This window comes from Pipistrellus hanaki (assembly GCF_964339955.1).
Source record: "Pipistrellus hanaki genome assembly, chromosome: 13".
Lineage (NCBI taxonomy): Eukaryota > Metazoa > Chordata > Mammalia > Chiroptera > Vespertilionidae > Pipistrellus > Pipistrellus hanaki.
Window position 1 is genome coordinate 29,881,106 of NC_140515.1, and position 22,114 is coordinate 29,903,219.

The 22,114-nt window shown below is 46.5% G+C and overlaps 1 protein-coding gene across 4 annotated transcripts in view; it reads right to left on the reverse strand.

Annotated features, from left to right (window-relative positions):
- Window positions 1–22,114, reverse strand: part of FGD5 (FYVE, RhoGEF and PH domain containing 5) — a 120,873-nt gene that overhangs the window by 86,930 nt on the left and 11,829 nt on the right. The gene's annotated exons all lie outside the window — the stretch shown is intronic.

A 22,114-nucleotide genomic window follows, 5' to 3' on the forward strand; every position in this document is an offset into this window, starting at 1 on the left:
TTTGAAGAAACCCTGTCTCCTATCCCTGACTTCACATAAACACAGAAATGTCAGCCAGGTCCCAGAGCTGCCTTCCCTCTGGGATGGACCTGAGGGAGAGGTGACTTCTCCACAAAGCTGGTTAAGGAGAAGCCACGTGGTTAGGGGAGTGTTTCTCGAAGCGTAAATGGGGGTTATCTGGAGGATTGGTTACAAATGCAGATTCCTAGGCCACGCCCCCCCCGACTTTGTGGATCAGAAGCTCTGGGTGCAGAACTTAGAAATCTGCATTTTGATAGGTGTCGGGTTTTTGATGTTGTTGTTGTTTTTAGGCGTATTAAGATGTAAGAAATGCTGTACCTGAAAGGATCAGGAGGAGAATCAGGTTCAAATCCAAGCTCCCCTAGTGTACCATACTACCGTGTTTCCCCGAAAATAAAACATCCTCTGAAAATAAGTCCTACTTACAGGTTTCCTTCTGAGTGAAATATAAGGCATCCCCCCGAAAATAAGGCCCCCCTAGGCTCTGTCTCAGAATGCTATTGCTAAACATGAGAGATTTGGTCCACTGATTCTGAAAAAAATGGAGTCACAAGAAATTCACCAGGAAATTCAGGAATTGGATTGCTAGGATGATGTTCCAGAAGATGATGACATGATTGTCATTGAATAAATGAGTAAATTCTTGATTCTGTAGGACTCACAGTTTGTCTGGTTTGTGTTGACAACTACTGTACTACCGTACCGTATACAGGCAATAAATTTCCTTTATTTTCATTTAACAATAAATGTGTACCGTATTCTTCTTCATGGAAAAATAAGACCTCCCCTGAAAATAAGACCTAGCGCATCTTTGGGAGCAAAAATTAATATAAGACACTGTCTTATTTTCGGGGAAACAGGGTAGGTAAGCCACTTCTCTTTTCTGAGCCTCAGTTCCTCTACCTGTCTGGTGGGAATCCCAAAGGGTTGCTGTGAGGATCAAAAGAAGTTGAGGAAGCTCTCTAGATAACCAAGACTCCTACGTTCTCTCCAGCCTAGTTCTTTGCCCGTGAAAAATGCTCCCTGATGGGGAGGATCTGGCTGGGCCCTTCTCAATAGCAGAGGTGGGGAAGAAGGGCAGGGTGAACCCGGCATATCCTCCCCGCCCCCCCCACCCCACCCCAGGACTGGTGAGTCTCATGGCGTCCAGATGGTGCTGTGCATGCAACGCCTGCCGTGGCACCCTGGGGCGGAGGGCTGTCTGCCGTCGGGTCTGACGCAGTGTCAGTCCCCAAGGGAGCATCTCGGGAGGGAAGGGGGAGCGCAGGCCAAGACTTCAAGGCGAAGAGGAAAAGACCACAGCGGAGGACATCTGGCAGGGCACATCTGCCTCCTCCTCGCAAGCTCAACCCTCACGTTTAACACACGTGCAGGACAGTCTCCACGCTGCACAGACCCCCAGGGCTCCGAGGCTGTTAAGTAAGCACCCTGTGATGCTGTGCAGTGTTTACAGAGACCCCGCTGTGTGCCAGGTATTGTGCTATGTTCAGGATAGGGACCCTTCTTTTCATGGAGAGCCAGAAACTAAAATGGGGAAAGAAAATAAATAAATCAAGCAAAATGTCAAACATGAGAAAAAGGCAACTCGATTTAGATTCCCTTTTCCTTGAAGGAATATCAAGTATTCAACTCCCGGGATTTTAAAATTAAGAACAAGAGACCTAAGACTTCGTTTGATAAATATAACAACTCTTAAAAACACAGTAATTGTTTTCTATTTTAATAGCGGGGAGGAAGCACGGCACAGAGGTCTCCCCGGGCCAATCCGTCTTGGACGAGATAATGCCATGGACAATGGACGAGTGTTTGATACCCACCCTCCTGTCCAACTACCGACCCGTCTCTCTGTCCACTCTCCACGTACCCATCTTCCTATCCGAACACAAAACCGGACACGCAAAACTCCTGCCAGACGTCGGAGAGGCGGGAGTTTGGGGCCCACAGGGAGCTAGCTCAGGAACACGCACACACAGCCACAAAACGGAAAGGCAAGAGAAAGGCCCTGGGGAGTCACAAGAGAGGGAGAGAAAACTGCTGGGAAAATTCAGATGACACTGGAGGTGCCACTCATTTCAAAAGCTACAACAAAGGCTTCGTAGAGGAGGGGACACTTAAAAGAGACCGAACTGCACCCTCCGGAAGAAGGTGAAGCTGCAGAAGGCGTGACAGAGCAGCCGGGCACAAAGCAGAGTTTGGGCAAAGGCTCAGGAGGTGCAAGAGGACAAGATGGAGTTCTGACTGAGGGATGGAGAGGGGAGCACAGAGATTTTGGGAGAAATGGGTGCAAGGCCTTGAGGTTAGGCTCTGGGCCCTGCTGGGAAGGGTGGAGCTAAGGAGAGGGAGAGGGCCTCGCAAACTTCACAGCCCGATGGGGCCTGTGGGACCTGCTATATGCTGCTCTGGTGATGGGGAGAGGGCCGCTCTTAGAGGTGCCTGGTCCCCCAGGAAAGCTGTTCCCAGACCCCCCAAGAGTGGCTGATCTCACGGTGCAGCAGGAAGGTGGTCTGAAATCTCAGGGTCCGCTCGCTGGAGAAGCCCCCACCCCTGCATTCTCTGTGGGGAAAGGGCGGAGGGACCTGGTTTGAGGACAACTCGGTGTTTCTTCCGGGAGAATGTGCAGTTATATTTCCCTGGGTTCCAGAAAACTGCAGCGACCCAAGATGTAATGCCTTTTTAAGAACAAAAACAACACTGACTTCACTGTCAAGTCAGGCCAAGGGCTGCACTAAGCAGGGATGGAGCCAAACACCCTGATTTTAGCAACTGCCCGAGTCTTCTTTGGGGAAGAAGGACGGCAGGAAGCCACGGTCTGAGACCCTGGACACTGCAGGAAGCAGGTGGGAGAGGGCTGGTCCCCTCAAGCAGACGGGTAAGGTGAGTCCTGTCTGGTGCCTGGTGATGGCACTGATCAATGGGAGACGGATCACTCCCTGCTTGTGTCCCTTCTAGATAAGCGAGAAAGGACAATTGTCAGTTATACCCATGCCCTTTGGTGTCAGACGTTTCCTATATGTTTCCTGGAATCTTATCCTACAGAAATCTGTCTTCTCCTTAACGAAGCCTATTCATCTTCTTCCTCCGTCCAGTAATCCTTTCTGTGTCTCAGCATCTTGAATTATTCACACGGACCCATAGCTGCTCGCCAGCCCTCCATAATTTGGTGCCGCATTTAGCCCAGCGGGGCCGGCAGCAGCGTTCTGCAGATGCGTGCACACCGGCCTCGCCCCCACGTGGAGGCCACCATTCATCCTGCACTTTACCATCGTAACCCCCACTGCCTCCACTTTTATGAACAGTCTTCACAATCACTCCTCACTGCCCCCTGATGGTGCCGCTGTGCCCGACTTAGAGGGACTAACCGGGCAGGCCCAGGGGGTTAGTGCAGAGCACTGGGCAGTAGGGAACCCCATTCCCCTTGCAATCTCTCCCACAGAAACACACCCAAACACGGGAAAAGCTTTAATTATAAATATGTTCACCTAATCGTGTTTTTTTTTTTTTTTTTTTTACAATGTAGCAGGATGTTACAGGCACTGAATTTACAGTGAAAGGGAATGAGTACATTCATTTGGGGCACAATTTCTCCAGTGGACGATGTATGCAGCCATTTGGTACTGTCCCACGGTCATTTTTACTAATTTAGTATGTTATTTAATAATATTGTATAGGCAACCATACTATGCAATGAAATAAAATAAGCAAGATAAAAGGTCTTATGTGTAACATGTCCACATCCACATCAAACAGACCCTAGATACACTCACACCAGACAAGAAAAAAACACACCCCAATCCTAATAGTGATTATATTAGCAAGGCAGAATTGTCTTTTTTTTAAAAAACCTTCAGATATATTCTAAAATGTGTTCAAATATGTTTATAAAATTACCAATGGTGACAATTTTTTTTCGGAGAAACATAAGACTGGAAACAACCTATATATCTATCAATAGGTGACTAGGTATTGGAATTCGTTGCAGTCATTAAAAAGAATGGAGACAGATCTATATACTGTGATAGGGAACAATGTCTGAAGTGACAAAGGCAAGATCTGGGAAAATGAATTTAATAGATTTCTATCGATGTTCAGAAAAAGAAAAGAGCTGGGAAGAGCTATGTATATGTAAGTATCGGTGCATACTTGCATGCACATAAAATATCTAGGAGGGAGCTGGAGGACAGGAACTCAGGGGTGCAGGATTTGATTTTTCCCTGCAGATCTGAATTTTTGGAGTGCATGTTGCCTTTTATGAAAACATTTTAAAAAGAGTTTCTGAACCAAAATGCACTGGCCATCTTTCTCTCCCACTGGACTATCTCAGCAGCATGACTTTCTCCTCTGTGGCCAGAATTCTGTGCTAACGCCACACAAGGCAAGATCTAGCACCTCTGGTCAGATTATGGGGAGTGGCGGTCATTCCAAAGGAGGAAGAGGAGATGCCAGGACACCAAGCTTCCCAGGACCCTCCACCCACACGCTGGGGTGGGCACAGCAGGGCTCAGACCACAAACAGCTACCGTTTGCAACAAGCTCCAAGTCTACAAAGTACTTTTCACATACTATTCCAACTGGATCTTCCCAACAAGTCTATGACGTATACAGTAATAGCCCCATTTTACAGCACAGGAGACTGAGGCTCAATGGGATGAAATGACTTCCCCTTCATTACACACGACTGGAAAGTGGCAAATCTAATGTGAAAATCTGTGCATTTCCCGCTTTCTGGTGTTGAGGAAAGGGCAGGGTAGGTGCCGAAGCACATGCTTTTCCTTTCCTGCAGCTAGCAGATCCTTTTCATAGCCAATTCGGTCTTAAGTCCCACCTAAATCCTCTTTGCTACATTTCAAATGCATTCCCTACTGCTTCTAATCAACTGACAGAAGGATGTGCAAACGATTGCTAGAGACAAGATAGCCACTGTATGCAGAAGCGAGGAGGGAGCAGAGGGGCTAATACTATGTATTTCCCCCCATAGTTTTGGGAGAGAGATGTGAGGACCTATGGAATGTCATCTGACTCTGCTTTCCATTTCTCTGTCATTAGCTCAGAAGTCCCATATCTCTTCATCTAAGTTGTCTAATAGGGTAGGTGGTAAGTTAGGCTCTGGGTATCATCCATCCTGGGCATAATCCTTATTTGAACTGGAATGTCTACAACTGGTCCCTTCGTGTATTTTGGGAACAGGTAACTTACTTCTTTGGTTCCCCAGGTTCACAGAGGAAGAGGAATTATGCCCAGGATGGATGATATCCAGAGCCTTACCCACATCCTACCCTATTAGACAATTAAAATGAAGAGATAGGGGACTTCTGAGCTAATGACAGTCAGATGAGATTTGCTGAGTTGATGCCTTCATGGGATAAGATCTTTGGAGACCTTGGGATGAATTGAATTTTGGATTTGGGATGAACCTGAATCTTTTCAGGGTCAGAGGGCAGACTATCATAGGCAGGAAATAGGACCTCAAAATGTCCACATCCTAACTAATCCTGGGATCTATGGTCATTTTGTATTACATGGCTAGAGAGATTTTGTAGGTGTATTTAAGATTACAAACTTTATAATAGGGAGATTATCCCGGATTATCTGGCTGGGCCAATCTAGTCACACAGGTCCTTGAAACAAAACTGTCTCTGACTAGAATCAGAGATTCAGAGTGAGAAAGACTCAACCCCTGTGGCAGAAGGCCACATGGACAGGACGAGAAAGAAAACAAGCAGCCTCTAGGAGCAAAACCCAGTCCCTGTCCAAAAGCCAGCGAAATAACAGGGACCTAATTCCTATATGGAACTGAAGTCGGCCAACAACCAGAATGCACTTGGAAATGGATTCCCCCCAGCGGCCTTCAGATAAAAGCCCAGGCCAGCTGACACCTTCGCTTTGGCCTTGTGAGACCCCCCAAAAACCAATACATGTATGGTCAAGTGCTATGGCACCACAGAAAACTAATGTGTCACACTGAAAAGTATGTCAGCCCATACAAATCACTTCCCTGAACCCTTTGTTCTGCCCAGAAAGCAGAACCCTGCAAAAAGGTTTACGGCAAGAGGCAGAGTGACAAAGAGCCCAGATATTCTGGGCCAGTTCTTGCTCTCAGAGGGAGATAAAGCCAGTCCAAAACCAAGCTGGGGGACACCATGAACACCTTTATGAATGATAATAATCACTTTAAATATGGTGAATCCCTTAGTGCCCAGCCTGTGGGAGGAGGAGAGTCCATGCAGGGCTGGACATCATTTATACAAAACACAAAACCTAGCTGCTTTTCAGACCAGGGAGAACAGGGGTGGGGGGTGAGGGGGGGGGTGGAGGGGGTGGATCAGGGCAGATATCAGCTCAGGGCTCTGAAAAGCCACATTCTAGAGAAGGCCCTTGGACCAAAGCCACCCACGCACATTTCCCCCAGTTATTAGCTCTAATTGGCCTATTCAAAGGAAACTAATTTATGCCTGTCACCAAGGCATCCTTGATTAGCAGCAACTTGAGAATGAAGGCCTGTGAGTTAGTAGTCACCGCCCCAGGGATTAATTGGGAGGTAGACCGGACTCCAGCCTCAAAAGACATTGTTATAGCCTCACCTTCCCCTTCTCCAACGGTGGGGGAGGGGAGTTTTGCATAATCCCAGATCATTTCAGTGGAGCCTGAAAAGGGCAGGGGACTGTCTTTTGAAGGCTACAAGGGCAGGAACCCCACCCCCACCCCTACCCCACCCCCAACTAGAAATCTCAGGGCCCCTCTGCTGTCGGGGCACTCTCAGCCTCTGAGTCTACCCTCTGCACGTTAGAACCTGAAGCCAGTGGCTTTAAACTCTCACCTTTGGTCACGCCCTACCACATGCGAGTCTGGCCACTGCGCACTTGTCCTCAGTCTTCGTACACTCAGGACGTTTCTGACTGTGTGTCTTTGCACGTGCTGTCCCTTCCTTTTGCAATGCCCTTCCCACACTTCTTCACCATGCAAACGCTTACTTGCCCTGCGAGTCCAGTTCAAATGTCCAATGTGAACCCTGCAAACTCTCCAGGGAAGCCTTTTCTCCACTGCACGTGGCTGCTTCTTCCTGTGCTGCCAGAATGTTGTCCATTATCCTATCAGACTTTTAACAGCAGTCAGTCAGCTCTTTATGGGTCTGCCTCCCCCACAAAAACCTTAAGTCTGAGCCTCATTTGTGAGCCCCCGCTCCCAATCCTGCAGGGGCTGGCACAGAGCAGATGCCCAGTGAATTGCTCTAAAGTGGTTTGAGTATTTCTTTCTAGGCCTGAGGCTCACAGAAGTTTTCCAAGGTCAGACGTATATGTGGTAAAACTCCCAGACTGTCAGGAGCTGGAGAAAGCCTGTTGCATGATTCCCCAGAGTACGCCTGAGGAAACAGAGTCACGCAGGTAGGTGAGACGGAAATAAATGAAATGCAGAGTAAAGGAGAAAAGGGAGGATTTGGGTGTGGATGAGCCCTGGGTGCGGAGAGCGAGTGGAGCTGTGGGGGTGTGAGTCCACCTTCCCAGTGGGAAGGGAGGGCTTTGGCCCGGCACACACTGTCACATAGGCTAGCTCGGGCTTACCTACCGCCTACAGGGCATAGCCGGCAGAAGAAAGTGCCTGGATTCTGGAGTCAGATAGATCTGCACACAAACCATAGCATCTTCCCATGTTACCTAGGTGACCTCAGGTAAGTCATGTCTCTGCTCTGCACCTCAGTTTCCTCATCTGTGAAATGGGAACAATAGCTACCTTTCTCACAGGATCTTTGTGAGCACCATGTTCCGTGAGCCTGGAATGTTCTTCCTGAGCCTCCCCCGCTATCGAGTTAATTCCTCAAATTTCAGGCCCAAGTCTCATTCAGAGGTCTTGTCCAGTCACAAATAGGTCAAGGCACCTATCAGAAGCTCTTAGAGTAGCCTGCACTTCTTTGGAGCACTCTGCACAGTTGAATGTAAATAATTGTGCAATCAGGCATTTTGTGTCCGTCTCTCCCCAGGCCGACTGTCAACCTGCCTTGTTTCTCTTGTCCCAATACACAGGGTAACACTAGGTTTGGGAAGAATCTATGGAAAATCCTAACCTGGTGGGTTGTGCCCCTGTGAGATAACACCATTACCCCCAGAATTCATCCATTTAACTTAACTAACTTTTATTGAGCACCATCTGGGTACCACGCTGTATGCCAAGTGCTCGGAACACAGAGATGAGCTGTTGGTGGCGATGCCCTGGAGGGGCACACAGTGCAGTGAGGGAGAGAGAAGATGACATAAACAGCACAGCAGACAGATTCTACACGGAAGTGCAAAGGAGAAAGTGACCCATCCGAGGTAGGGGAGTGGGGTTAGCAAGCATGGCATCATCTGCTGGGGATTGAGGAACACAAAGAGAGCTTTCTGTTACAAAATACTTTCCTAAGCATTTCATACAGTGTCTGAAATTCCCCCATCGGAATGCCATGTCCCTCCTTTGTCCGCACTGTCCTCTCCAGCATTACCTCACGTATTTAAGAGGGAGGCAGCTTATCTAGTGGGAGGAGGAATTGAGGAACTAAAGCCCGTCTCTGTGCCTCAGTTTTCTCTTCTGTAAAATTAAGGAGTTCAGACAGGTTCAGTGGTATCTTGAACCACCCTCCCCGACCCTGGGGTTTAAGAGAGGGTCAAAGAAAGACCGAAGTTGGAGCAAAAGTCTCTTCACTACAAGTGTTGTTGGCCAGCCTTGGATGGAAACCTGGGGCCTGAGCAGCCTCCTAAACTCTTATCCCCACTAGGCCACTGACTCACTCTGCCGCTCTGAGCCCAGCCTTGACCTCTGGCCTCAGGCCAGCAAGGAAACTTGGGTTTGGACCAGGGACCTCCCTAGAAACCAGATGTAGCATCTACAAGGAGCTTCCCAAGAGAGAAGCGTGAGCCCAGAACAATCCCTAGCTGCATGACATCACCCTCCTTTCTTCTGTTATCACCCAGCGCAGCTCCAGGTGTGGCCCAGGACCTGCCGCACCCTGTCCTGGGTCGGTCCCAGGGACCCGTTTTGGTCCCCCTCAATTCCAGTGGAACACGTGGCATGGTTGCTTCACAGCAGACACTTCTGCATTTTAAGTCCTCGGCGCTGCCGCTTGCCAGCTATGTGACCTTGGACAATACTCTTTGAGCCTTCCGTTCCTTCTCTGCTCTTCATTACTCCTATCCTGGTGTTACCCTTCCTTCCTACATTGCCTCAGATCCTTTCCTCACAGTAGGTATAATCGTTAAAGTAATCAAATTACATTCACTGAGAACCTACTACATGCCAGGCCCTGTACCAAGCACTTGGCATGGGTTACTCTTAACCATGAGATACCTGTCATATCAATGTCCCCACGTAACAGTCAAGGAGACTGGAAAACCTTCCAGGAAAAATGGCTTACCCAAGGCCCCACCCCAAAAAATAACTCTGCCTGGCTACCGGCAATACCCCCTTAGGTCTTCGCTTAAATTGTGCTTTTCATCCATGTCTTACAGTGACTGCTGGAGCTAACAGGCATGGAAAGCGTTGTAAAGTGTAAAGTACAGTGCACACGTACGTAGCTGCCGCATCAAGGTTTCTCTGGGTTCTCTAGCCCCCCTTTCTGGCCCACAGAAGGAATCTCCAGGACAGCCTCCGGCAGAGGTTCACCCAGCTGCTTTGCACATCTCCACCGTGAGGGCAAGTCACTGCCTCCTAAGGTGGGGGCAGCTCTTGCCAGGAGCATGCACTGCTCAGTGAGGTAGGGACCTGCTTTCTTGTGCCCATTCTGGGTCCCATTTGCCTTCTCTGCCACATGATGTCCTAGAGCCTCAGTTTTCTTACCTGTAAACGGGGCTGATTATCAAAGAGATAAACAGATAAAAGCAGTGGTGGGTACACATGTATGTAAAATATTGGCAGATAGTGGAACCTGCTGCATGTTGCTTCCTTTCCCCCTTCAACAAAACAAAAGGCTTATTTCTGAAAGATGGGTAGGAACTACCATTTCTCCCCCTCCCCTACTGTGTCTGCCACAGGGTGCTATCCACTGATTACATTATTGGTGGAAAAGGCTTATAAATATATATATTCAATGTATAGCACTTATTAAAAGAAACATGCCCGGGTTACCTGAGGTGAGGTGCGGTTCTCAAACCGCATTCCTCAGAAACTCTGGGCTCCTGTGGGTGAGGATTCACAAATGTCCTCTTGGAATTTCATGGATACAGACATTGCTACAGCGTTAACAAGAACAGTTCGAGTACACTGGGCATTCACAATGCACTCATCTCTGGCTATGTATCCTTTGCAACTGCCAACTCCTTCAAACCTCCCAACACCCTCTTGAGGCAGGTAGTGCCACCTGCCTTGTTTTTTACACAGGAGGCAGCGAAAGCACAGAGTCGTTAAGCAATTTGCCCAAGGACAAACAGCTAATCACTGGCAGAGCTGGGATTTGAACCCAGCCTTCAGCTCTAGGAAACATGCTCTCCTCCCCCATAGCAGACCACGTGGCACAATCATCTCCCCTCATTAGGCTGTAAGAACAGCACTACAATCCATACCTGCCAATTTCCAAGATGTCCATTTATCATGGCAATCTCAGTAGTGGACTTCCATGGAAGTAGTAAAAGTCTGAATTTATGAAAGAGAACTATAATAACTTGCCTTCTATGTTGGGATTCCTAGTAAGATTTCATTTCAAAAAGGATCCTTGCTGCAACAGTATGAAAAGCACAGGGACTATACGTGAGAGACCCTCCAAGGAGCACCAAACAGCCCAGCTTCCCATCAATTCTCCGTGGCGTGACTCCGGGAGGAGGACTCTGCCCTCTCCTGAGGCGGGCCGGAGCCCAGAGCTATGCCACCCCTCCACACGCTGCCTTTCAGCAGGTGAGCCTTTTGGCACTGTGGAGGATTCGGCTACGAGGCTACGAGTGGGTCCTGGGCATGAAAAACATCTTCACTGCACAGGAGGCACCTTCTGGAACAGGTCTAAGAGCTGATACTTCTTTTTTTTTTTCTTTTTTTTAAAAATATGTTTTATTGATTTTTTACAGAGAGGAAGGAAGAGGGATAGAGAGCTAGAAACGTCGATGAGAGAGAAACATCGAACAGCTGCCTCCTGCACACCCCATGCCAGGGGTGTGCCCACAACCAATGTACATGCCCTTGCCCGGAATCGAACCTGGGACCTTTCAGTCCACAGACCGACGCTCTATCCACTGAGCCAAACCGGTTTTGGCTGATACTGAGTCTTCTTATAGTCTTCTAGGGTCTCTCCAGCCAGGAGGCCTAGATACATTTCAGGGGCTGCTTCCTTAGGACTAGCAATGTTCAGCCAAAAGGACCCCAAGAGCTCAGATTTCCTGCGAGTCACAGCGACCTCATGATAGATTCTAGCATCTTTTCCACTCACCAGGTGGGCAGCTCAATTTCTGTTCTTAACTGCTGACGGTGATAGAGAGCTCACTACCGCACAGGACATCGCTTGGTATAGGAAAGTCTCATCGTAACAGAATATAGCAGAACTTAAGGTCTCTGAGAAGATTCTGTAAGGCAGGATTTTTTTTTTCCCTGTGTCTTATTTTCTTAATTATAATCATGCAAGCAAATCTACAGTTTCAAGTTCTTGGGTTATGCCTTGACCTGGACAAATTTCCCTTGGGCCCTATCCAGGACTCCAAACCAACCCCACGCATGAAGAGAAGGGGTCTGTTTCCATAGAGACCAGCCGCATCATCCTGAAAAACAAGCTCAACCCTGAGACATTCGTCTTGCAGGGAAACAGCCCAGACACATGTGCCTCCAAGACGGAATCACTGCCATTCTCAGCTGCAAGCTCAGAACTCCCTGACACATGGCTCAGCGGCTGCTTTCATCTCTCGAAGGCTGAACAGTCTTGGGGCATTCTCAGACAGTCAGATGAAACACATTAAATCATCGCTCAGAAATTATTATGAGCTTTTTGTCCTGTTGACCTAGAGTATTGTAAGCACAGATGATAAATTCCCCAAGGTCCCTTCCTGAGCCCAGCCAGGCGATCTAAAGAGGCCTTGACCTTCTGTATAATATCAAACCATTGATTGCTGCTGCAATTATGTGTGCTGTTCTCTCTATATATAGTTTTTACATCATCCCCTGGCCATGCATGCCTACGCAAGTGGCAGTCATAAGCTGTTCATTCTGATTGCCTGTCATAAGGCAATTTCAGTGCTGAAGATTCATACCCCATTGTGTGTCCTCACCTTTGACATCTGAGGGTCAATTCCCAGTGGGAAGTTCTCAAAAAGGGTAAACCAGAATGAGGGAAGAATCCATTCCTAGAAATACTTTCCTTCTGCTCCCAGCTCCATCACTTACTGACGTACAAGCCATGTCACCACTCTGAACCTTAGTTTCCTCTTCTATCAAAATAGTAAGCCTGAATAGCTACTTCCAAAGGGAAATTCGGCAAATTAAATAAAATCATGCAGATAAAGTGAGGAAGGACCTCACAGCAGAGCTGAGAGCACAGGTGCTGAAAGCTGCCTGGGTTAAAATTCTGGATTTGCTGACCAGCTGTGTAACCTTGGGCCCTTTACTTAACTTCTTTGTACCTTAGGTTCCTTATCTGCCAAGTGTAGATTGTTTTTTAAAAGTACCTATGTTGTAGGGTTGTTTTTCAGATTACCTGAATGAATATATATATACAGGGTCTAAGACAGTGCCTGGCGTATAGTAAACACTCAAGAAAGCCTCATGTGCTGTGATACACAGCAACATGTGTTCTCCCAGTAGCAAAGTTCAAAGACTGACGGTATGCCTGGCCACCATGGCTGAGCATCGACCATGGTTCAATCCCCGGTCAGGACGTATGCCTGGGTTGTGGGCTTGATCCTCAGTGTGGGCATGCAGAGGCAGCTGATAAATGATTCTCTCATCATTAATGTTTCTATCTCTCTTTCCCACTTACTTCCTCTCTGAAATATATATATATATATATATATATATATATATATATATATATATATATATATTAAACTGATGGTATTTAAAACCTGACAAAGCCCTTGTTCATGCACTATCTCTGATTCCTCATGATAGCTCAGTGATAAACGGACCACTGTACCAGTTGAACAGGTGAGGAAACTGAAGTTCAGATCAGATGATAAGGTAAGGGCAGAGCTGGACTCGAGTTCTTCGTCTTTTCCTGCTGTGCCATGCTGACTCTCCGGTCCTGTCACTGCCTAAAAGCCATCAGCCACCTGAGAACTCTACACTGGGGAGCTCCACCCTAGCCAGACATTGTGCAGTATCCGTGCTGGGAGGCATCACACTACAGAGGCTGAGGAAACTAGATCCTGTTACCATACCCCCATCCATTAATGTTTAGACACCTTACTGTGGCAGCTTCTTTTCCTCCATTCCACCCTGCGCAGCTGACAATAACTGTGCTGGAGACCTAGCTGATTATGTCACCCCCCTTACTTGAAAACCTTCAATAGCTCCTTATGGTTCACAGATCAAATTAGTTCCCATACGCAGTACAAGTCCAAATGCAGCACATGCCTCCTCAAGAAACTCCCCAACCTTATCACCTCCCATCCCTTCTCTGGTGTGGCTGGGCTAGTCTCCTCCCAGTTTCCTGGAACACCACCATCTTCTATAAACAGCAGTCAGATGGAGAACTCAGAACCACTAATTCTAAGACATTTCAGGGCAGCCACAGGTGGAAGAGAGACCTGAGACCCAAAACTCACAGAGCCAAGGGGCAGGGCAGGGACCTCTTTACACTCCAAGAACCATTGTGAGTGGTAAATACTCTTTGCTACATTTTCAAAGTACTTGCTGACCTGGCCCTAAATGCACAAGTTCTGTGAAGTGGTCTGAAGGGTTCAGATAATTCAAACATTTTTGGATCCTAACACTTCCCTCCAATGGCATCTCATGAAAGTAGAATCCAAATCTTTTACATGGGCTCTTGCCTACGCCATCCTCCACCCCTCTCCCACTGTGTGCTGTACTCACTCATTCATACTGGCCTCTTCACAAACCCTATAAGGGCCTTCTGTCTCGGGGCATTTGTCCCTGCTGTTGCCACTGCCTGGAATGCCCTCCCCCTCCTGATGAGGTGTGATCATCACTCAGGTTCTACTCAAATGTCATCTCCTCAGAGAAGCCTTCCCTCACCACCCCCATCTAAAGGGTCCCTTCTAGCCAAAACCGGTTTGGCTCAGTGGATAGAGCATCGGCCTGCAGACTGAAAGGTCCCGGGTTCGATTCCGGTCAAGGGCATGTACCTTGGTTGCGGGCACATCCCCAGTTGCGGGGGTGTGTAGGAGGCAGCAGATCGATGTCTCTCTCTCATTGATGTTTCTAACTCTCTATCCCTCTCTGTAAAAAATCAATAAAATATATATATTTAAAAATAAAAATAAAATTAAAAAGTGTCCCTTCTACCAGTCACTTTCTACCACATTGCTTTTTTCCCTTTTTTCATAAAAGAATCATCTCATATCTAAAGGACGATTTCATCATTCGTAATTATCTCATTTACTTGTTAAATGTGTGTACTGTCTGACTCTTTCCAGAATATCAGCTAGGCCAGAGCAGGGATTTTGTCAGCTTGCTACACAAAGCTCATGGAGCAGTGTCTAGCACCTAGTAGGCACTTGACACAGATTTACTGGAGGAATGCATGAAATGCGGACATAACTTTTCTCTTTGGCTGCACCCAGTGCATGATTTTGCTCATCCCCAATCAATAGGCAGGGAACGGGGAGGCCCAACTACATCCAGCACCCTCCAAACTGGGCTGGAACAAAGACCTCCCTCCTCCTCGGGGGCTCAGCTGGTCCGGGAGACCTGCTGCTGACATTTCACCAGAGAACTCATGCAACGAGACTGTCTTCTATTAGTGAGAATTATTTCCACACCTCCCACAGGGGGAAACCATGATTTTATGAAGGTAAAACCACATTGTGATTAACACTTAATCAGGATTCCGTCTGTATTATAGCTCTGCAAGGGAAAAAAAAAAATAGTTGGGGGCCTTAGTATCACTCTAGTAAATGTTACAATGAGTGTGTTCCTGACACGGTTTTCTTATTAGGGTCCTTCCCTGTAAGTTTTATTGCATTTAATTAAAAATTATTGCTAAAAGAAACAGCTGCAGATGGTCTTATTTTAAGTCAGAAAATTAAAAACTGAATATTCTCATCAGTCAATTTCAACAAGAAGCCCAGCCGCAAGCATTAGGAGTGTGACGGTTTTGAGATTATAATAATTTTTATGGCATTTCCAGGTCCTTTCAATGAAACTTAATGAAAGCTCTGCATGAGTTCATTTGTCAAAAGCACAGCAATCATAGGGAGGCTCCCAGTTTACAGGCAGAAACAAAGATACCAATGAAAACCATGGTTGGGGATTTCCCGAAAATCTAGCCACGCAGCTCTCGCACCGATGGTCAGCAGGAAGCTTAGAAGCAACTCTGCCATGTCTCCCCCACCCGCCCAAAGGACTTCGTGCAGAGGCTATAAATCACCTTTGTTTTACGATGACATGAACGTTTATTGGTGCAGTACAAAACAGTTTTATTTTGTAAAAAAATGGAAGTCAGGTTTCACTCTCTCAAGGAATCTCTTCTGCAAAATATTTATTGTATTCTGAAGATTCTGAGGGTTAGGGAGGAGGGAAGAAGGCACCTTTTGCTAGATTTTGTGATGGACTTCAGAATTTTAATGGCGGTCACCATCCTTGATCTGGTTTGCCCAACTTTATGACTTGGCTTGTATCCTTTAACTTCTTTTTTTAAGGGCGGATTATTATAAAAATTTTTTTTTCACGATGCAACAAACCTTTTATTGACATTTTGAACAGATTCAGTGAGAACTGAACTGGTAATGTCTAAACTTCAATTGGGGCAAAGGGCTAGCATGCAGAGTAGTGCCATCACTGGGCACTATGAATACAAAACTGAAGGATTAACAGCCACCCCTCAGACAGAGGCCCAGGTGCAGGGTGGACTCACAGGTTGAAAACCGCTAGCAGGGTCGCCTAAGACCATCGGAAAACACAGATACTTACGTTACGATTCATTAACAGTAGCAAAATTACAGTTATGAAGTAGCAATGAAAATAATTTTATGGTTGGGGGTCACCACAACATGAGGAACTGTATTAAAGGGTCGCGGCAATGGGAAGGTTGAGAACCACTGTGAAAGAGTGCAGCCATCCTCCAGCTGCTTGCCTGCAGAGATGAGCCTCTGCTGGTGGGGAGGGATGCCTTCCTTATCCTGGATGCTGGCCTTCACACTCTCAATGGTATCACTGGGCCCCCTCCAGAGTCTGCCGGTCAGGGTCCTCACACAAAGATTTGCATTTTGACCTGTTAGCGACTGCAAAAATACCGCACATCCAATCCCATCGAGTCTCCTCAACGGCGACACAGCCCCTACAATGCCGGGCGCTTCTAGGGACTGGATTCTTATTACTTCCTGCTTTGTCTCTTATGGAAAACCAACTCAAATCTTTTATTTATCTGGGGCCAGACAGACTCTAACACAGTGTTTCCCAAACTTCTCTCATGATGAGAATCACCTGGTGGAGTTGTTAAAACACAGATTCCTGAATCCCAACTAAGAAGTGCTAAACTAGAATTTTTGAGAACATATAGGTAAAATTGCATACCTAACTTAGTGCTCTGTATATAACATCTGTCTTAGAGCACTAGTTAAGTATACAATTTTACCTATATGTTCCCAAAAATTCTAGTTTAGCACTTCTTAGTTGGGATTCAGGAATCTGTAGTTTAACAACTCCACCAGGTGATTCTCATCATGAGAGAAGTTTGGGAAACACTGCTCTAACAGGTAAATAAAAGAAGGAGAGGAGAAAAGCAAAGGCAGACATAAGCTAGCCCTGGAGTTGACAATGCAGAACTGGGCTGCTGTGGGCATTCTGGAGACACAACTCCACTCCTCCCCTTCCCACTGCTGCAGCCCTGCTTGGCCTTCATGTTCTCTGGAGGCGATCGTGGCAGCAGCCCCTTGATTAACCTTCCTGCTTTTCATCTCTCCATCCCCTCTGCTCTCCACCTTGTCAGCCAAGTGTCTGTGATAATGCACCATCCTGTTGCAGCAGCCCCTGCTGAAAACCCACTTGGATTCCCCACGGCCCAGGGGTATGGTACTAAGTCTCCAAGCCAATAGATGAGGCCCTTCTCAGCTGGGTCCCAACCTGCCTTCCCAACTTCATCTCTCAGATGTTCACACGGAGCTCCCTCTGCACACTTCGCGGTTCTTCCTTATCTCCAAACTCATGCGCAGGCGTGTGCTCTTCCTGGACTGTGTGTCTCCATCATGGACTCTTGTTCTTCTGGCAATACCCACCTCAGGTGTCTCTCAGATAGACTCCTCCAGGACTGTTCGGAGGGACCTCTAACAAAGCCTTTATCACACCAGGTTCTACCAGTGATGACCTCTGTCAGTCTCTCTCCCCAGCCCGACTGAAAGGCCTTGAGGGCAGGGACCTTCGTCCCTAGTACCTGGAACAGCAGCTGACAATTAGTAGATGCTGCTGAACAAATGTTAAGAGGAGGGACTGAATTAGCTGATGCAAGATTTGGTGATAAGAACTGGAAATTAGAAAAAGATGGTGTCTGAGTTTAGTCCTTAAGTCTTTCAACCCAATCTCCTTCATATATTCTCCATGTCTTCAGATGTTCTGAACCGTTTTTCAGACTAAAGATATCAAGGTACCTTCTGAAGCAAGATAAAATAATTTTCAGTACAGCTTTACCTGCTGAAGACTACAGCCTGAAGTTTCTCTGTATATTCTCACATCTTTCCCCTCTCCTACTTCAGATGTCGAAATCCTACTTTTCCTTTAGTGTTTATTCAAATGCCACCCTGTCGCTGAAGCCATCCCACTCTCCTCTGGACTCCTAAGCATTCTACTCACATTTCAGGGACCCTCTTTACCCTGCCCAGTGATGGTGTGACCATCTCCTCCCATACTTCAGTAGGCACAGTATGGCAATATGTCAATGGTATATCCCAGGGGTTGAGCATACGAGCATTCACTGTAAAAACAACTTTCCTATAAGTCTGAATGTTTTCATTATGACATGTTAGAGAAAAGTGACATCAGAGATCTGTGCTGATACATAGTGCTGTGATTAACATAGTGCAAAAAATCACTTCCCCCCCAAAAAAACAACAACAAAAGAAAAATCCACAAACACAGTTTTGAGGCTTTAAATGAGATACTTAGAACAAATCAGTTTCTGTAGTGTTTTGCAGCAATAGGTGTTTTATATACAAAGTGCTTAGCACTGTGTTGCCAAAGATGGGTACATAATAAATTATATTTCTATCCAGTACCCTTGTGAAGCTCAAAATCACTTATTCCCATCTACATTAATAAAAGAGAAATATGCAAATTGACCGTCACTTTACAATGCCCACCAGCCAATCAGGAGTGAGTATGCAAATTAACCTGAAGAAAAGAAAAAAAAAAGATGGTGGTGGCCCTGTCCCCCAGCCGTTCTGGGCCTCTGGGCAGCATGCATGCAGGTGCAGAGTGGCTGAGTCGGGTGAGATGCCTGCTATGAGGGTGAGGGCGGAGGGTGGTGAGCTACAGGAGCAGCGCTCTGGCTGGAGCAAAGGCTGAAGGCGGTGGCCAAAGCAAAGGCCTGGGTCCTTGGTGCTGGAGAAAAACCAGTGCCAGCAGCCAGGGAAGGCAAGCCTATTGCATGAATCTTCATGCAACAGGCTCTAGTAGAATCATTAACCCCTGGCCATCAGCATATATTTATTAAGCTCGTAGTGCATAACCAACATACTGAGGTGCCATGGATATTCAGAAGTCAAGCCTAGGTTTTCCCAACCAAGACTACTGGCTGAAGACATAAAACAACCTATTTGAAAAGTAGGATTATTAGACTGTATCTCTAACCTTTTTTCCCCCAAGAGGGTCAATTCGGGGAAAAAGAATGCAATTTAAAGGATGACAAAACTTTGCAATGTGTGTATATACAATTTTGTTTTATAAGATAGAAAGTTGTTAATAAGGATATTATTATAGCTCCTAAAATGTTATTATCTGTGTATACACGTCTCAGAGGAAGTAACTGCACGGAAGAAACTTTATCACCATCCATTAGCGCTTTGATGAGCTGCTGCTCTGATGTAGGGGTCCCTAAGGGCTCTCTGAATTCAATTATATACTCTATCCTTTCTTGAAGAAAAGTGCTTTTAGTGGAAAAAGAACTTGGATTTAAATAACACTGAATCACACCACTTTTCAGTCCTTATGAATCCTCTGGATTATGCCAAGCAGAAAGTCTCTGTGTGGTGCCAGGATGTCTTTAACACCTCTCCCTGTTTAACAAAGGGACCAAGCCTCCAGCTCACAGCCATGGCAAGTAATAACCTCAATTGAGATTTTACCTGTCATTTTATTTTCCTTTGTATCTTATTTGTACAACCGCCTTCTATTTATGGCAACTGATACTGTTTTCCCACATCCTAACAGGACATAAAATTCCCTTTCTAAACATTCTCCCCCCCCCCCAAAAAAAAAGATGGACTGCTTGAAAGACAAAAAAGTAAGCGAGACTATAGGCAGTATAACAGAACTATAAAAGTGGTACAGGAAAGTTGAATGGTTGAGAAATACAAATCTACGCCAATCTTACCATTTCACAGATGAGCAAACTGTGGTCTAGCCCTTTCCAAGATACCACAGGAAGTCAGTGTCTGACTGGGCTTTGAACTCATGTCTCCTGGTGCACTGTCCTATGCTCTTTCAGGGCGATAACATATGTATTTGGCTTCTATCCCTGATCCTCACACTCAAGCAAGCTATGGGGCAGGACAAGCCGGAGGAGGAAGGAACTGCCTCTCGCCCCTGTTCCAACCTGAAGCACCCCTGTCTGAGATCAGCAGCCCCTCCTCCACTCAATTCTCAAAGCCCTCATTCTGGCAAAGCAGCGGTGGGGCCCCCACCCCCTTGGCAGTCCCTTTGTGCCTCTCAACTTGATGTGTCTGAAACCTCCCTTGCCCAGACCTGTCCCAGCCCAAAGCAGGGATTTTTCTTCTCCCCCTCTGCTTCCTTCTGTTTCATGAAGGAAAACGGAAGAAAGCTTTGCTCACTGATGGATATCCAAGAAGATGTGGTTCCTGCAATGGGAGATTTATCCCAGCCAGCCTGGCCTTTGGTGAAATGGTATCAGAGTGGGGGACCGTGCTTTGGAAATTCAGAGCCTGACCGTGAGGATACTCAACCAAAGCCCCAGGCTGTAGCATCACACGTGAGAAGTGCAGGGAAAGCACCTAGCACAGTGATCACCCAGTAAACAATCAAGATAAGGCAATATTAAAGTTTTCTGGGGTATTTTATTCCCTTATTGTCATGTTACTTTGGGTGATGACATCTTCTTGCTTGTTTGTTTAGACAAATTACAGATCAAGACATCAGGGCCTTTGCATATGGCCAATGCCTGTGCAGAGCACAACCCCAGAGGGCACCACCATATACCGACTAAAGGGTGCATGTGACCCAGGGTTGCACGGTGTGCTGCGTGCACACCCAGCCTTGGCATCCTGCAGCATAATTCACTGCAAATTCCCGACGGAATCAGGAAATCTGAGTCCTAGCACAGATTTCTCCACTAAATGGCTGAGAAACCCTTGGCAAGTCCCCTTCCTTCTCTGTGCCTCTGTTTTCACCTCCGTAACAGGACCAAATGCTGCCTGAAGGTCCCCTACCGCCATACAATTCTGTGATTCTACAGCAGATTTCAATTTCTGAAGAGCTGTCACACAAAAGAGGAAACGGGCTCACCTGCCTGGCTCGGAAGGGAAGAGCCAGCATGAGTGAGGTAGGGATATTAGAAGGAGACAGTTTTTGCCTCAGTCAGAAAGAAAAACGTAATCAGAGTACCTGGCAACAGAAAAGGCAGCTCTGGAAGGTAGTGAGCTCCCTGTAGCTTGTGGAATTTAAGTAGAAACTGGGTTAAGAGACAAACCTGTTAGAAGTGGGAGGCTTGACCATACACCCTTCGAGATGCTTTCTAGCACAGAGATTTTATGATTTCAAAACTTGGTTCTATTTCCATTAATGCTAAGAGGCACTCAGCTGGGGTTGGGTGTCATCAAACCCTGCTAATAACCATCAATGAAATGATCTTGGCGGCTCAGTGCCTCTTGCCCTCTAAGACTTCCCATACATCCACATCTCCAAACTGAATTTGGTCCCACCAGCGGTGCTGGGATTCACCTCTGTCCCAGCAAACAAACCTTTCCATCCTAGGAAGAACTAATTAATAATAGTCTTGCCCAGGCCTGGGGTAAGGAGAAGATAGAGCCAGCGTGGGGAACCATGTAAAAAACACTCAAGAGAATAAACCATAGAAACACGTCTAGCATCTATACTCCAGTGACAGCGAATGCTAATTACAAATCATTCTTATCTATTCATTACTGCAAGTCCCCTAGGAAATCCTAGCAGCAACAGCTGGGAGGGACTGGGCTAAGTTATTGCACATAAGAGGAAAGGATCAGGATTTCTTTAAAATCACAACCATTTTGGCTTTTCATTAATTCAGATCAGGTAGCCCCAAAAGAATGTAACTGGTTGAGAGTGAGTTGCATCGCCCTTAGGTTGTATCCATTATGGACAAGGAACAGCGAGATTTGGCAATTATTTACCTGGGATGATCAAGAAGAGCATTCAGTCAGTCTTGGGAAGGTGGGGTCAGGAAAACCCCCATTTCAGTGTTTCACTCTCACTTCCAAGGTGAACAAGTCCAAAATAAAAAAAAATTAAAAAAAAAATTCGCTTGGATGTACCTCTTAAAGACTTCTATTCAGAAATTTAGCTCAGGGCACCCTTGGCTTTTTAAACAATTTAAATAACCTTTTCTAGTTCCCTTCAATAGAGTGTATATTTACACAATAAAAAGGTATCAATCTCAATTTAGGGTATTTTCCTGATGGTGAAAGGTATTTAGTTTGGCAAGATTCCAGCACCTTCTCTTTGGCGACTTTCCCAGAGAGGAGCAGCAAAGCCATCTACCTTGATCAGAAATCTCCCACAAGTATTGCAACTACACATGCTCACATTTGTACTGAACTTAGCCTTGTAGTTC